The 17,567-nt window shown below is 43.7% G+C and overlaps 1 protein-coding gene across 1 annotated transcript in view; it reads left to right on the forward strand.

Annotated features, from left to right (window-relative positions):
- The first annotated feature begins 232 nt into the window (after nt 1-232).
- The window catches only part of AVPR2 (arginine vasopressin receptor 2), a 77,487-nt gene continuing 60,152 nt past the window's right edge, over nt 233-17,567 (forward strand). Inside the window, exon 1 of the mRNA XM_030194091.1 lies at nt 233-491. The gene's annotated coding sequence lies outside the window, so the exon portion shown is untranslated. The remainder of the gene's footprint in view (nt 492-17,567) is intronic.

The raw sequence follows: 17,567 nt of genomic DNA on the forward strand, positions 1-17,567 counted from the left end.
GAGAGGGGGATGGAGTGCAGAGACTAAAAATGCAAATAGATTTATCAGCTTCTGTGTTCTGTTAGCAATACATTACATCCCCAGCAGATTTACCTTTTTTTTTTTTTTTTTTGCCAGGGACTAAACCCAGGCATGTTAAAAAGGGGCAGAGAAAAAGATGCACTCCCCTCCCCTCCCTCACATACACACAACATAGCCCAGAGAAAACTCTGCACATGCACTCGGATCCTCAGATCTCTTAATCGCCTCTGCAGCTCCACAAGCCACATTCTTAAGAATAAAGAGGAAAATTATTTTCTGGCGCCTTTCCTAATCCCCCCCCTAGCCTGTTGCTTCTGTAGTCGGGTTCCCGGTGGGAAGGCACAAGTCAAGTGTCACAGGACGCTCCCAAACTTTTCTGCGCCGCCTATCCCTGCCCTCCCCTCCATGGGACTGGAAACGGCTGGCAGTGGCACTGCAAAATCTCCAGCTGACAGCCCCCTCAGGAAAAGGTAAGCCGATCCTTCATTTTATGCCACTTGTTGTCATTTACAAAGTTGCACACCGTCACCATTCAAAGACGGCAATGTAGGCGAAAAAGAAAATGAGCACAGCTAGATAGTGGTGAATCGTGATGGGGGACAGGAGAAAGCAAAGGAGGGTCTTTCGCTTAAGAACATTTAAAAAATTTAAATTAAATACATTTTAATTTCGATAGTCGCTTTGCTTCTTTGAAAATAGAATTGACTTCTGGATCGTGCTAGAGTTCTGCTTTAACTGGTATATAGAAATATAATACGTAGCTAGGCAGAGCTGCAGATGTGGAGGTCTTCACATTTACTCCTGTACCTGAATGTAAGGCGCCTTGAGTTACTGAGACGGGCGTGAGCTAAATCGAAATCTTATTCTCTCTGCCTCGTCTCCAAAAGAGGACTCGGATTTGCCCTGAAGTCTTCAGAGTCTCAGTACTACTGCTACTACTTATCATTTCTATAGCGCTACCTTCCTCAGCTCTCATCTTGTGCCTTTCCCCAGGGCCAATTTGAAGAAGACAGAGGCAAATGAGAAACATAATGAATGGGGGATACCAAAGTTTAATTTGGGGGAGAGGGGGCCTTGGGACTCTACCTTCAGACCGGATACTGATCTACCCCAGCCTGATAGATACATAGATGGATAAGGGGGGGAGGGACCCTCAATTCTTTGCGTCCCTTTCCTTTCTGCCATGCCTTTCTTTCCCCCCTCCCCTCTTGCATCTCACTCGGGGCACCCTGGAGCCCAGGAACTAAAAGCCCTCCTCCTTTTGGTCCTCCAGTGTCTATTCCAAAGCTCTACGTTCCCCTGCACCCTTCCCTTCATTCTTAACGTGTTAATAGCAGTCAATACAAAATCTTCGGTTTTTAATCTCTTTCCTATCCCCGCACCTTTAATGGCGCTCTCATGTTTCACATCTTCCTTTTTCTGGACTTTCAACTGTTGCGGGGTTTTTTTTAAATTGTAAATCACCTTGATCCAATAAGGCCCGGTGGTATTTCATCAAAGTTTTAATAAACTGAAACGTCTTTATTTTTTTCCTTTCCCTTTTAGCTTTCTTCCTTTTTTTTCTGTTCATTTCTTTCTAAAGTTTATCTCTCCTCCATTTCTTGACTTTTCTTAACCTTTCTGAAGCTTTTATAGACTTGCTTCATGTTTTTATTTTATTTTTTTCTTCATCCCTCTCTCCATTTTGTTCCTTTTTTCCTTTGGTTTACCCGCTTGCTTTCCATTATCCCCTCTCATTTTTGTCCTTACTCTTTCTTCCCCCTCCCTTATTTTATCTTCTCTCTCTGGCCTTCCCCTCCATTTTTCTTCCCATCCCCTTCTCCCTCTCTCACCCCCTCCTCTTCCCCTGTCACCCTCCCTCTCCTATTCCATCCTCTGACCGCTTCCCCTTCTCCCAGTATCCCCATCTTTCACTCCCTCCTGTGCTCCATTTCCCGTTTTCCCTCTCCTGCCTGATTAAATCCTTTTCAGTGTTGGGCCCATTGTCATTGCTCCCTCCTCTTCATGCACTCCTCAAGCTCCACATGTGGGTCACATCAGTGGAAGGAGTTCTGCCTTCCTCTCTGGGCCTGAGCACACCATCTCACTGCATGCCCAGGTTTCACCAACCCTGTTGGATGGGAGATCCAAACCTGGATGCCCAGGGCTGCAGCATGCAGTGCTACCATTTTGTTCCACAGGGTTACCTCAGATACTCCACAGGGTTGGATAGCATGGACAGACATGCAGCCAACAGAGGTGGATGGAGCAGAAGCAAAATATAAATGGAGGAGATCAGTAGAAATACCCAGCTGGCGTTCAAGAACCTGAGGCATAGGGCAATCAAGTGATTCCCCTGGGAGCACACTTAGAGTCCGTGACAGAGCCGGGGATTAGAGCTAAGGCACTGTGACTTGTCCTTCACCTTTTGTCTTGGCAGGTATTTTTCATTTCCCCATCAGATAGCATCTGGCACAGACGTCAGCAGTGGAACCACTCCGACTGTCGCAACCATCACATAAAACTTTTTGGGGAAAAATCAGATAACATGATTTTTTTTTTCAATTTTCAGATCCTATCATGCAGGGACCTCACTGCAAAATGCTTTACATTCCTTTCCCCTTATTTATAACCTAGTAAAAGAAATTTAATGACACAATGCTTCATAGGAGCAGCTAGCATCTAAGCCCCAGGGAACAGGGCCCAGGTCACTTTGCTGATGTCTCTGTCAGATACTCTCACCTGTTGGCAGGTCAGAGAAGTTCCCAAGGGGCCGGAACATACTGTATTAAACCCAGAGGCTGCCTCACAGGAATGTCTACATGGTATATTGCAAAGCAGCAATAGAAAATAAAGCTTGGGGTATGTTCTGTATTTTTTAAAAATATTTTTATTGTTATGAAGTACAAACAGGTCAGTATAACATCTATTACAAAAATATTCAACACACCCTACCAATCCTCCCCCTCCCCCTGACACATAAGCAGCTATAATGTACAGAAAATAAGATTATGACAGTTACAAATTGAGTACGCTACTATGAGCTTTATGTGTTAAAGAGCTGGGATATGTTCTGAATATAGCTAAAATATTTAGACAACCCTCTCCCAGTGCTGCAGCTGGCCTGTTGACTGATGGAGCCAGTTACAGAAAAAGAAATTACATCCTGATCTTCAGAGTCCAGTTCTGCTTTGCAGTATTACAGCGTGTAAAAAGTTGATACTATAACCAGCAAACTTCTGCAAGGGTTGTGCTGGGGTTCACAGTCAATTGAACATAATGGCAGTATCTCAAGCTAAATTCCAGTGGCAGATTTATTTAGTGCTACAAGAGTAGTCAAACCCACAGTCTTTTAAAGAGAAAATATTGACTAGGAGCCTGGAAGCCTGCACCAAATCTTGCACTCCCCTGAATCTGTTTCCTGTGCTAAAGCTCTCTGCTGTCTTCTATATGCATAAGCTATATTTTGCTAGGCACTGCATTGCAATTAAACAATGGTTGAAGCCCCCCGCTGAGACCCTAAGGCAGTGTCTGAACAAAGGCAGATTTGCTAACACTGTGCAAGGAAGACTAAACTAAAGGGTTGTCAGACTGCTGCTGCTAAGAGGCAAGGGGGGTGGTGGTGTAAAGAAGGAGGTAGGTTCAGAACTCAAGATTGGACCAGAGCTGCCAAGGGGTCCCGATTTTTGAGAGTGAGATGTTAGTACACGCCCCAGTCATGCCACTCTACCTTGACTCCACCCACTCTACCTCATGCCATAATTTTCTTTTGATGTAGGCATAGAAAAAAAAGATTTTAAATGCACCCAGGTTTCAGCCCAATTCATGTTTAATATGGGATATAAATGATATAAATAAATAAATAGAAACTCTGAATGTTGAACACCTGATTCTCATAACATGATGTCTGTTTTAGAGGCCCTTTATCTTGAGAAAAAAAATCTCTGCACAAATATAACACATGCTAGGGTGTCCCTATAACCAGCCCCTCCAAATGACACACTGATTATACTTTCTAACAAATTATTACTCTACCTATGAAAAGTTATTCCCTTCGTGTACATCTGTATACTGCACAAGCCAGAAGTGTTTGAAAATATAAGTGAGATTTTAAAAAAATGCTACCAACAATATAAGAATGACAACGTGGATGCAGCAGCTCATAAGTTACCGTTTGCTTACTTTGTTGAAGGAGAAACAGAGACTAACCTATTGGCTTCAACTTTTCATCCCATCTCCCTCCATGATACAGCCTCTGCAGCAGCTGCGACAAAACAAAAAACAAAGCAAACGCGGGGCCGCAGCATCCTTCAGGCATCCGCTGTCGGCTCTGTTGGTCCTCTGCCCCCGCTGATGTCAACTTCGAGTTCCGGGTGCAGAGGACTGGCAGAACTGACAGCGCATGCCTGAAGGCAGTGCTATGTTTTGTTGTTGTTTGGCCGCCACTTTGGCAGGAGTGCGGGAGATGGGCCACCAAAGTGGGAGTCTCCCTTTGAATGCAGGAGACTTGGCAGGTCTTCTGGACATAGGGTTACCATATGTCCGGATTTACCCGGACATGTCCTCTTTTTGAGGGCATGTCCGGGCAACCGGACGGGTTTTGTCAATCTGCCCATTTGTCCCATTCTCTTCTCTCCCCTGCTCTCCTCTATCCATCCATACCCAGCAATTCTCCTCTCTCCCCTGCCCTCCCCTACTGCTCCCATCCATGTCCAGCGATTCTCCTTCGCCCCCATCCTCTCCTCCCATTCATGTCCACCTGCCCGCCCTCTTCTCCCCCCCAACATCCCCCTTTTTGTTCCTGCCCAGTGCCACCCTGAGTGGTTTAAATCTTTTTTACTTACCTCCGTCGCAACGGCTGCGTCATTGAAAGCCCTGCCCGTCTCTAGCCTTCCTTTTGTGAGTTTGTTCCCTCAGAGTCCCGCCCTCGCGGAAAGAGGAAATGACGTCAGAAGGCGGGACTCTGAAGGAACGAACTCATGAAGGGAAGGCTAGAGATGGGCAGGGCTTTCACTGACGCGGCCGCTGCGACGGAGTTAAATAAAAGATTTAAAACCCCCAGGGTGCCGCGGGGCAGGCGCAGGCAAACGAGGGTTGTGGGAGGTGAGGTAAGAGAGGTAAGTATGGCTTGTGGCGCCCTCCTGCCATGCTTACCTCATTTACCAGAGCCGGTTCGCCGTGCCAGAACAACCGGCTTGCAAGATCGTAAAAAATTTAACAGCTGGTGCAAGTCGGCTCCAGCACATCACTGCATGCGTGCATGGGGACCAAAGGCAATATCCTACAACTCCAGTGTTCATCAAAACCCCAGTCAGACAGGCTCAGTTAGAGGTGGTGATTTTGCCATGGTTTCCCTACCCAGTTGTTTTGGGCTGAGATTTCCCAAATTTCAGACCCCTTTGAGTCTAGTTAACTGCTGGCTTGAAGAAGAAGGAAAGTCCCAATGAGGATACAGAGAACCCCAAACTGCCTAAACCCTGCCCTCTGAATTTAGGAGCTGCAGTTGATGAAACCCCTTTTTATAGTCTGCCTGAGTGAAATGGAAGAAGAACGCCTTTCAGACAAGGGGCAAAAATGGAGGCCCTGGATTGTCTGTTAGCCATGGTGTATCACTCATGGGAGGAGAAGGACTGTCTTCTGGGTCAGCCAGTGGGAGTTCAGGACCGACCCTCAGGTCAATATAGCAAGGCAGGGAGGACTAACTACTAAGTTGCTGATTTAGAGGGAGATTTAGCGCAAGCAACTAGATGTATAAGGAAACCGAGGAAAGAGAAAGACTTTCTCCATATTCAGATGGCCGAAACTGAGAACCAGACTAGAAAGCAAGCTCAGGAAATGAGGGAATATAAGGACAACCTGAGAACCCTTATACAGCAAAATGGAAAATTTGTGGCAGGAACTTCGGTCCATCCGTGATGCCGTGGAAGAAGAGACGAAAGGGTTGCTGGAAACCATTGAGCAATAGGCTGAAGAAATAAGGCAACTGAAATCCAGACTCCCAAAAGTCCTGTCGGGATCCAGGAAACAGAAGGGGGAAACTACAGAGTTAAAACTCGGTTTGGAAAGTGCACTCCTGTCCTTGCCTCAGAGACAGAAGTAGCCTTCTGGAGGTCTCCTAGAGGGTGGACCCTCGAGTAAATCTTTTCTCCCCCAGGCAGAACCCCAGGCAAGTAAACTCTGGCTACTAAATAGGTATTAGACTTAATAAATGTTTATTCAAAGAAGCCAATATAAAGAAGCCAATAAGCAATTATTCAGTTAATAAAGAAAATAAAACCCCCAATAGAGTATAATTCAATAAAAAAAACCAATAGAGTATAATTCCTAGCAAATAAATAAACTGAGTTTTCCCTGGGAACTGTCAATATGTCCACCTACTAGTGCAGACACACTGAGGCTCTTCATCCTTAATTCTATTTCCTCTTATATACCTTTTTCTTCCTTTCTTAATTATCTTAATTACCCTTCCTACCTAATGAATATGCATCTTTCCAGAACATTCTATTTCCTTTTATGGTGAATCCTGTTCCAGCACTTTCTATTATCTTCCAGCTCCTATCATTTATTCCCTCATTGAATGGACAGTTTAAGGCCTGTCATATAAGTATAAGTTTTCATTAGATAATGGTTTGACCTATGTGCTTGTTATGCATAGCCATTATGCTAATGCCCCCACCCTCTTGCTGAAGCTACAATTTCACCCAAACCCACTTACTTCTCCTTTTGATTGTTTATCTGGTTACTGCAGGTGTCCTTAGACATAGGAGTCTCTGGCTCTTAGTTGCTGACCAGCAACTTATCACAAGTTAGGGAAAGGGGGATATTGGACTTGATATACCGCCTTTCTGTGGTATTTTACAACTACATTCAAAGCGGTTTACATATATATAGGTACTTATTTTGTACCTGGGGCAATGGAGGGTTAAATGACTTGCCCACAGTCACAAGGAGCTGCAGTGGGAATCGAATCCAGTTCCCCAGGATCAAAGTCCACTGCACTAACCACTAGGCTACTCCTCCATTAGCATAGGCCAAATGTCAAGCCACAAATTTCTTAGACTGCGGAGAAAAGCCGGTATCCTCTCAGGTCACCCTTATCCTGGAGGTGCCACAGAGCTTCAGTATGGAGACACAAACTACAGAGTGGGAAGTGAAGGCACCGCCACCGCCAGGAAAGCTAGGCAGCCTACCTGTTGCCAACACACAACTGAAATCAACTGGCAAAGACCTTATGAAGTGGGGAGTTCATAAGACCTCCGTGTCATGGCAAAGGAGCTAGCCATACACTCAGATCAATGCTTTCTACTGCTGGAGATTTCCTCTTGGCAACAGCCAGCAGGTTGGACTGGAACCAGAGGAAGAGGAAACGGTGGGGTCAGGGCAGCCTTTTGATGATTTGTTTAGCTGTTATTGACCCACCTTCTGTGGATGATGTCAGCAGAATCACTTTATCCCTTGTACCTCAGCTCTAATCCCTGGATCTGTACCTGATTCTCTGTGAGGCCAATGCAGAAAGTAACTGTGGGCTTGGCCGCAGGGCTACTGCGGGTTGAACGCTGGTTATATGCAGAAGACATAGCTGAAATTGTATTTAAATATATGCTGCTGAGGTAATTTAGGTATTCTATGGACAGAGTATGCTGCCCACTTTTAGCGTGTGCGCAACTTGAGAATTTTTCCGTGAGGGTCAGGGGTAGTGTAGAAGGATTTGCAGAGAGGATTTCTCGTCTTTCTTTCACATTGAAGTGCTGGTTTTGTCTTGTTATGCAAGCGGAAAGAAGCCCTTGCAGGTTTTAAAGGGTGAGAGTAAGTAACAAACATGTGTCTTGTCTGTTCTTCTGTGCCTAAATATGAGCCTCTCAAAAATTTAAAGCGGAAACACATTTGCAAGGCTTATATTTAGGCACAGAAAAACAAAGAACTGGTTGTGCTGATACTTTCGTTTTTGGTTTGGACATGCGCACAAGAAGCCTTGCTTACCATGAAACTTTGTGCACATGCGTCTGGCATACTCCCCCCACATTTGCTGCAGGTTTGACATACATAACATTTGTGTGCAGTTTGCTTCCTACATGTATTACACTCATAGTAGAAGCCACATGCTTAGATATATACGCATAGCTCTACTGTGAGCAACATCTTCCTCTGTATAACCTTGAGGAGTCATTTTAACCTCCTGTACCTCCTCTAATCCCTGGCTGTGTCCCTGACTCTCTATAACTTCAAGGAGTCACTTTATACACCCCTGTACTTCATCTCAAATCCCTGACTCTGTCTCTGACTCTCTGCATGACCTTGGGGGGCTTACTTTATCCCCCTGTACCTCAACTCTAATCCCTGGCTCAGTCCCTGACACTCTCTGTATAACCTCAGGGAGTCACTTTATCCCTAGGTAGCTCAGCTCTAATCCCCTGCTCTGTCACTGACTGTGTTTGGCTTTGCAAGAATCATTTTATCTCCCTGTGACAAAACCAGGGATTAGAACTGAGGCATAGAAAGATAAACGGACTCCTTCAATGTCACACACACATATTACTGAAGAAAAGAACAGGAAAGAATATTACAGGAGACTGAAACTGATTATGGAAAGTGCATTCACAGCATGGAATAAAATGCAAGCTATCAATGAACTTCCATAAAGATCTTGACTGGTTGGAGGTCAGAAAATTCCTCCATTCCCACCAAAACAGGCCTAGTTTGCCTACTTAGTTTATGGGGACCAAGGGTAAATTGTTCAGATTTTCTGAGGGGAAGGTCAATTATGAATTCCTCCCCGCCCTTACCTGCTGAGAATGGCAGGAGTGGAGGCAGAAAAGAGGGTTTAAACCAGTGCGTTTTTTTCTAGCAAAAAAGGTACCTGTACTCAAATGCTAGGCCACCCTTCAGGGGTGAGGTGATCACTGAGGGACCCACCCCACAATGGCCAGGCCCCCTGCAACCAGTCACAGAATCTATGACAAGGCAGATTTGGTGTGTAGAGCTGAGCTCTTTCATTAAAACTTGGGGTCCATAGGTCAATTTTAGCAGACAATAGAAAAGGTGCTGGTACTCAGTACCCCCAAGTACCCCCTCAAAAAAAGCCCTGGTTTAAACATTCTCTCCCCTCCCCACCCAAAAACACACAGATGCACACTCCAATACATTTGCAAATCCCCCTGATCCTCTTGTCATGGCACAGCAGGCCAGGCTTGGCAGAGCAGACAATCCCCTCTTCTTTTGGCACAGGACTGGTGGCGGACAGCGGTCCTCCACTGATCTCTTCCTCCTTTACAGCGTGGTGCCAGACTTGGCAGCAGTCTTTAATCATTCCTTCTTCCTTTCAACAGCGGATCAGGGCAATCAGTGGCAGTCTTCTCTGACTCTCTCCTCTGAACGTGGAAATGGCAGCACATTTCCAGCTGATACTCCTGTGGACCCATCGGGGAGCCTCTGTACTAAAACACAGAACACCCGCATGTGCTCTCTCACTCCCATTTTCTCAGGGACAAGACTGGTGTTCCACCACCTATGTGGAAAGAGCAGCTTTCTCTTCCTTGCTGGACTCAGTGTTGCCAGATGGCAAAACATTTTCCGGCCCAAAAGCAGCCCAAATATAGCACAAAATTAATATAAATATTAATAAGGTCAATATGAATATTAGTAGTCAATATGAATATTAATAAGGTAACCATAACCATCATAAACAGAATCGTCAGCAGCATAATTAGCACAATCAGCACCATAATCTGCAGCATCATCATAATTATAATTGGAACAAATTCAAAATCCATCCTTCCACCCACAAAACTAAAGGAGCAAGTTCCCAACACAAACCATCTATCTGTTTTGATCTAGGCACAGAAAAAAAAAAAAGATTTTACTTCTCCCAGGTCAACCTAAATCATGTTTAATGTGGGATATAAATACTGTAAATAAGTAAATAAATAGAAACTCTGAATGTTGTGTATCTGATTCTCATAACATGATGTTTTAGTGGCCCTTTACCAGGAGAAAAAAATCTCTTCACGATACAACACATGTTAGGGACGGGTGTCACTATAACCAGCCCCTCCAAATGACACACTAATTACAATGGAAAACAAATTGCTACTCTACCTATGAAAAGTTATACTTTCTCTGTATACATCAATATGGTGCACAAGCTGGCATGTTTGAAAATATAAGTGAGATTAAATAAAAATGTTACCAACAATAAAGCATGACAACGTGGTTGCAAAAGCTCATCATAGCTCAGGTCTACTCCGGCTCCCTTCCCCTCCCTCCACCCTCCTTCATTCCAGACTCTTGTGCTTTTTTCTGCAGCTCCTCTGGCTCCATCCTCCTCACTGGTGGCGGCCGCAGGTCCCCCTTTCCTGATGATCTGCTCTGACTCCAAGAGCAGATCAGGAGAGGACCCGCCACCAGAGCCAACATCCGGCATCTGTCTGTCTCCATGCGGCCGGCCCGGGGCGGGTGCGACATGGAGGAACCGCCATGGTAGAGGAGGGGAGGGAGCACAGAGAGTAACCACCACACCACAGTCTGAGGAGGCTCTGAGCTGACTGAACTGAAGAAATAATTTGAAAAAAGGCGTACACTAGTGTACATAGCAGCAAATCATGGCACCGGATCATTTTATGGATCCCGCCTCCCTCACCCTCCTATTCGTTCAATTAGGACCAGTAGGAGCGAGGGGAGCTGAGGGCAGAGGGAGTTAGGGACAGCTGACAGACTAGCGGCGCTGGCGCTTCTTAACCCGCAGCCATGGGGGCAGCGAAAAATAGCAGCCAACCTGTGGCCAAGAACCAAATAGCGCCCAAAAACCTGCAACCCGCGGCTTTTTCAGAAATCACGCAGTCGGTTGCAGGAAACTGCACAATTTGTTGGTATTCCCACCAACATGGCAACTTTGTTGCTGGTGGCAGTGATGGCTGTCTCCTGGTGTATATCACAGAGGCCGTGGAAAGGTGCAAACCATACATATTTCTAGTTTTTATTTTAATATAGCTATTTTGCTTTTCTTGAGCTGGGAGCAGATTTGGAATTGCAAGACAGCTATAAAACTGCATTTTTTTCTGGTAACTACCCTTTCTGAGGCTGTAGAAATTTGTGGTTTGACATTTGGCCTATGCTAACTTGTGATAAGTTGCTGGTCAGCAACTAAGAGCCAGAGACTCCTATGTCTAAGGACAGCTGCAGTATCCAGATAAACAATCAGAAGGAGAAGTAAGTGGGTGTGGGTGAAATTGTAGGCTCAGCAAGAGGGTGGAGGGGGCTAGTATAATTACTAAGCATAACAAGGACATAGGTCAACCCATTATCTAATGAAGACTTATGCTTATATGACAGGCCTTAAAATGTCTATGCAATGAGGGAATAAATTATAGAAGTTGGAAGATAGTAGAAAGTGCTGGAACAGGTTTCACCATAAAAGGAAATAGAATATTCTGGAAATATGCGTATTCATTAGGTAGGAAGGGTAATTATAATGAAGGTAATGAAGAAAGGAAAAAAAAGTATTTAAGAGGAAACAGAACTGTGGATGGCGAGCCTCAATGTGTCTAAATTAGCAAGTGGACATAATGACAACTCCAAGGGAAAACTCTGTTTTTATTTGCTACGTATTATACTCTATTGGGATTTTATTTGTTGATATTTCAATAATTACTGATTGGCTTCTTTGACTATTTGAATACACATTTATAATGTCTAATACTTATTTAGTAGCCAGAGTTTTGTCTTGCCTGGGGGCCCAGGGTCCATCCTCCAGGAGATCTCCAGAAGGTTACTCCTGTCTCAGAGGCAAAAACAGGAGTACACTGGTCAGCCAGCCTGGTTCCATTGTGGTGCCGCCTATTGGAAGTAACAGTAGCAGAAATGGCAGTGACTTGTGCGAGAACATCAGTTGCATGTGTCTCTCTCCCATGCTCATTTCTGTTGCTGCGCTTGAGCCCTGCAGGAAATCACACAGGAGCTGCAGGGGCTTCAGATGGCAGCACTGCATGACAGCAAAAGATGCTGCTTTGCCTGGTGGTAAATGATGATTAAGCTACAACTCATTCTTATATTTGACCAAAGCCAGTTTTGTATTTGGAAGGACAAAACTCTCAAAGTGGTTGACGGAGCTCTGCTTCTCTACTCAAATTCCACCACGCCTACCAGGTAATCTATAAGAAATGTGTATGCTGAAATTGTACATCCCAAGGTGATATAGGTCTTATAGAAATAGATAACACATTTGGAATTTTCAAAAATTATCATGTATGTTGAAATGGTAACACGATTTAGGGGAGGAACTAAGTTCGGCGCAGTGGAAAGGAATTTGCTGGGGCAACATGAGGGTGTTTTCTTGTGTTCTGATTAAAGAAAATGCATACAAGGTTTTATCTAGGTGGTATTTAACCTAGAGGCCCACCAAAGTTTGGTTTCGGTTATGGTGCTGAAACTGGCCCAAAATCTTTTTTTCTGCCCAGTTTTGGTTTCAGCCAAAAGGATATGGCCACAGCCAAGATTTCAGTTTTGGCCGAAACTGGCCGAAACTGACCATGTATTTTTTTTTTTCAGTGGAAGCTGTAAATTTGTGCTTTGTCCTGTTTGTCTCCCTCCCCCTCTTCTCTGAACAGGAGTTGCCTCTCCCTTGCCTACTTGTAGGTGCCCCCCTTAGGCCTATTTTACAGTCGTGGTAGTTTAGTGGCCTGTTCAGGGCAAAAGTGATACCTAGTCATTTTTGCCCGTGCTGGCTCTGCCATTTTGAAAGTAGAGCTGACATGGGCAAAAGCAACTGGGGATCACTCCTGCCCTGACTACACTCCTGCTCACATTAAACATCATCTGCCCTGACTACAACACTAGACCACCAGGGACTGTAAAATAGTCTGGGATGCATTCTTTGATCTTGCATAGTATGGTAAATACAGAGCTCCAACTAAATGCGTTTGATGCAAAATTTTAGCAGGATTTTAAGCCTGTAAATTTGGGATGATAATCTCCTTAGGAATTAGCCTCTCTGTGGAGATATGACATCAGCTATTCTCCAAATGTGACCCAAAATCAGTCACTGTAAAAGCACTGTGACTTTTAGTTTGTTTTACTTAGCTGAGGTCTATGTGTGCGGAGGCTATTTTGCTTGGAGGTAAAATATTGTCTTTCATTATTTAAATTATTATATATTCTGGCTTGGATACTATTTAGGTGATTCTAAAGAATTTCCAGGCTCTGTTGGGTATAATGAAGATGCAGCGTTTTAATCAAACTTGCTGCGTGCAGAAGCTAGATTCTATGAAAAAGGAATCTGCAGTGATTTGTTTTCAAATACAAGTACTGCTCAGCTTATAGTGTTAGTAGAGAAATGACATTACAGTGAAATGAAGCTTATATATTAGAAAATAATTTGAGAAATGTATTGCTTGATTGCAATTTTTCAGAGCATATGATCCTCGCATCCATCAATGTGCTCTTTTATCCTTGATTCTGCATCAGGCTGGTATAATGTCCACAGTATGAACCAGTGTCTGGACTCCTTTACCCTATTTTAGTAAGAATCTGTATCATGCTTATCTTTAATCAGTTTTATAACTAAATACAAAATGGGAAACATGTCAGTGCTAGTTTCTCTTGTTACTTGTGCATAAAAAAACTGGTAATCGTGATTTTTTCTTTTTTACACCTTCTCACAAATTTCCTGTCTCTGGGGATTTAGCTACATCTTCATTGACTCAAGAGCCTAAAAGTGCCAGACTTGTTGAGAAGTCCTTATTAAAAAAAAGGCTCCCCCAGTTTGTCAGCTTGTTCTTGCAGTTCCTAGGAATGGAGGGTAATAATCTCCTGTGAGTTTAGCAGAGGGCTGCCTACTGCAAGCTCTGACAATCCCCAGTGGCCTCATTGATTCACATGACCAATGTTTAGTTTTCAGTTTCGGTTTCAGCTGAAAATGTTTAGACAGTTTCTGTAGCAGTTTCGGTTTTGGCTGAAACTGAAAAAAAAACAGTTGCTGACGGCCTCTAATTTAACCCTGGAACAGCTCCACTGAATCTATATACAGCCATGGCCCCCCAGTGTTGGAGGCAGTGCAGTGGAGAACTCCTTTTTGCATGTATGTTGAACTTGTCCAAAGATTTGGGGGCAGGTGTTCGAGATTTTGAAAATGCAAGGAGGGGTGGCTGTAGATTTCATCCCAAAAAGTGGCCTTTAGGGTGGCTAAGGAGGACAAACAGAAGTGGGCAAAGAAACTTCAGAGGGTAGGTCTCACAGTGCCCAGATGTGAAATCACAGCCCATTGGAAGGGGAGGGGAGGGAGGGTCCCACGGAGAGATGGAGAAGTTGCCAGATTATCAGAGAAGAGGGTATAGGTGCACTTACAATGACAGAAAATTATTCAGTAATTTCTCTGTGGACTCGTTTGCAAGAAGTATGACTTAACCTAATGTGGCCCTAAGATGCAAGCTGGTGCTGTTCCCAATGAAGAAATAATGCCAATGTGGAAATATATTTATTGTAGATAATAATAAGCAAATACGGCAAGCAAGTTACAAAAATACACTGAGGATTACACACACCAAAAAAAATAAATATAGATAGATAGATAGATAGATAGATAGATAGATAGATAGATAGATAGATAGATAATGTATGTATGTATATGTGATTATACAACTACAGTACTCTTGAGTAGAAATAACAAGTTAGCAGCTACATAAGGCTATAGACCATATGCCTGAGAAATAACCAGTCCTTAGCAATCAAAAGACAAGCAGCTGGCTAAACCTGAACCGTAGAGGAAACCTCTTTCTCTCACTTTTGGAGGTCCACAGCGTCAGCTTCAGATGGGTGATGAATTGGTTCCTCTTCAGGGCTCTTGCTGTCCCCCAGCAAACTCCTTGTTATCAGGTCTGTCGGACGGGTCTTTACCCTGCAATGGCAGTTAGATTCTCAGTCTAGCAGAAGCCGTAAATAATTGGCCCCTAAATCCCTCCTTGTGCTGAACTTAGCACAGAAAGATAGAGTCCATAGGTGTTACTGACAATTCAGTCCCTCTCCTTAGATGTGCTTGCCATCAGATCTTTCTTCTCCTGTCCTAAACCAAAAGGTCTCTGCATTCCCAAAGTTGGCACTCCCCAGATGGTCCACAGGTGACAATCTGGGACCAATCAGGAACCGTATCCATCTGTGCAGCAGGTGATATACAGCCCAAAATAATAAGGGGCCGTTTTGGGCTTCCAGATGGTCACCTTATCAGGAATGGTACAGGATGCCTCACTAACAAGGACTACCTCATTCCTAAGTTTCTGTGAAACTCTCTCCTCCACAGCTTCACACAAGATACATTGGGGGGCAAATGTAGGTAAACAGCATGTCCTTGGATGATGTCAGCTAGCACAGAGCTTCCAGGAAGTCATGCAAAATGCATGTTTGTATTGTTCACAAAAGATGGTTTATGGCCTAAGTACATAAGTGTTGGCATACTGGGACAGACCGAAAGTCCCTCAAGCCCAACATCCTGTTTCCAACAGTGGCCAATCCAGGCTACAAGTTCCTGGCAAGATCCCAAAACAGTACAATACATTTTATGCTGCCAATCCTAGAAATAAGCAATGGGGTGGCTGCTGACTGAAACTGAGCAGTTGAGATTGTTTTGTGCTGTTTTTGACTATTCGATGCCGAGTTTTAAATTTTCAATAAAAATATTGATACCAAAAAAAGAAGTAGAGCTGCAGTTATTGGCCGCTGGCATGTCTAACAATGTCCAAATACTCAAAAAGTAATGAAGTATGAAAGCAAACAATCACAGCCTTAAACTGGACAAGTGCTCCAACAAGCAGAAGAAGGAAAGAAGCAATTAGCATTGACAAAACAAGGGAAAAGATTCTTTTCAGGTATCAGAAAGCAAAGAAGATAATGAGCATCTAAACCATACAGGAATACAGAGAATAACTCTCAGAAACCACAAGAAAATCTTACTGACAGCTGAACTCTAACTTTACAAATGAGAGATTCACAGGAGAGTGTACTACAGACAAGATAGTTCACAGCAATCATAGAAAACAAGTCACATATTGCACCACAAGTTGATGCCAGAAGCTTGAATACAGAAAGGCACAATATGGTAGCACTGCCCATCAACTGGAAACTACAGAATCACTGTTATCACAACTGGACAGATTTGCAGAGAATGAAAGGGGATGGGACTTGGTGTACCACTTTTCTGTGGTTACAATCAAAGCAGTTTACATATTATACACAGGTTCTTATTTTGTACCTGGGGCAATGGAGGATTAAGTGACTTGCCCAGAGTCACAAGGAGCTGTAGTGGGAATTGAAGCCAGTTCCCCAGGATCAAAGTCCACTTCACTAACCACTAGGCTACTCCTCCACTTCTGATTAAGTGAAACTTTCCCATTCCACTGAATAAAAAGCTTAAGGCTAAAAATCAGAACATAATAGTAAAGGAGAAAAGCATGAGAGCAGCACTGTTATTAGTACAACTTAATGGGGAAAGAAAATCCTCAAGCTCCAAGAAAATGTGACAAAAAAAAAACACATACAGAAAGAGTCCCAGATCTGTTGGGCACTTCTGTCCTGATTTAAAAAAAATACCCAAGCGCTCCTCAGTACTTTGCTTGTACATATAAACAGCCTGTGAGCACCAGTGGATGCTGTCTTTGGAACCGTGCAGGTATTAAGATGAACACTAGCCAGAATTTTGAGTCACTGAGATCATGCCCAATATAGGTTGGTTTATGAGTGAGGTTAATTCCACCAAAACTTACCCATTTGGAGACACTATCCCCCAAGAAGGTTAGTGCAGTAAACTTTGATCCTAACAGCCTGGGTTTGATTCCCACTTCAGCTCCTTGTTACTTTGGACAAGTCACCTAACCCTCCATTGCCCCAGGTACAAAAACTTAGATTGTGAGCCCTCTAGGGACAGCAAAACTACATGCATATAATGTGTACAGTACTGCATACATCTAGTAATGCTATATAAATGATTAGTAGTAGTAATATTCTATTTGTTTTCATAGCCACCACCACACAGTGAGCAGAGGGTTTCAACGTATCATCAAAGATGACACCTAGATTCCTTTCCCTGTCTGTGACTCCTAATGTGGAAGCTTGCATTACTTAACTTTAATTTGGGTTCCTATCTCCCACATGCATTGCTTTGCACTTGCTCACATTAAGCATCATCTGCCATTTAGATGCCCAGTCTCGTAAGGTCCTCTTGTAATTTTTCACAATCATCTTGCGATTTAACAACTTTGAATAACATCAGCAAATTTAATTATCGCACTAGTTACTCCCATCTCTAGATCATTTATAAATGTATTAAAAAGCAGTGGTCCCAGCACAGACCCCTGGGGAACCCCACTATCTACCCTTCTCCATTGAGAATACTGACCATTTAACCCTACTCTCTGTTTTCTATCTTTTAACCAGTTTTTAATCCACAATAGGACACTACCTCTTGTCCCATGACTTTCCAGTTTCCTTTGGCGTCTTTCATGAGGTACTTTGTCAAATGCCTTTTGAAAATCCAGATACACAATATCAACCGGCTCACCTTTATCCCAGGGGTGTAGCCAGACAAC

The sequence above is a fragment of the Microcaecilia unicolor genome, chromosome 2 (genome assembly GCF_901765095.1).
Source record: "Microcaecilia unicolor chromosome 2, aMicUni1.1, whole genome shotgun sequence".
NCBI lineage: Eukaryota > Metazoa > Chordata > Amphibia > Gymnophiona > Siphonopidae > Microcaecilia > Microcaecilia unicolor.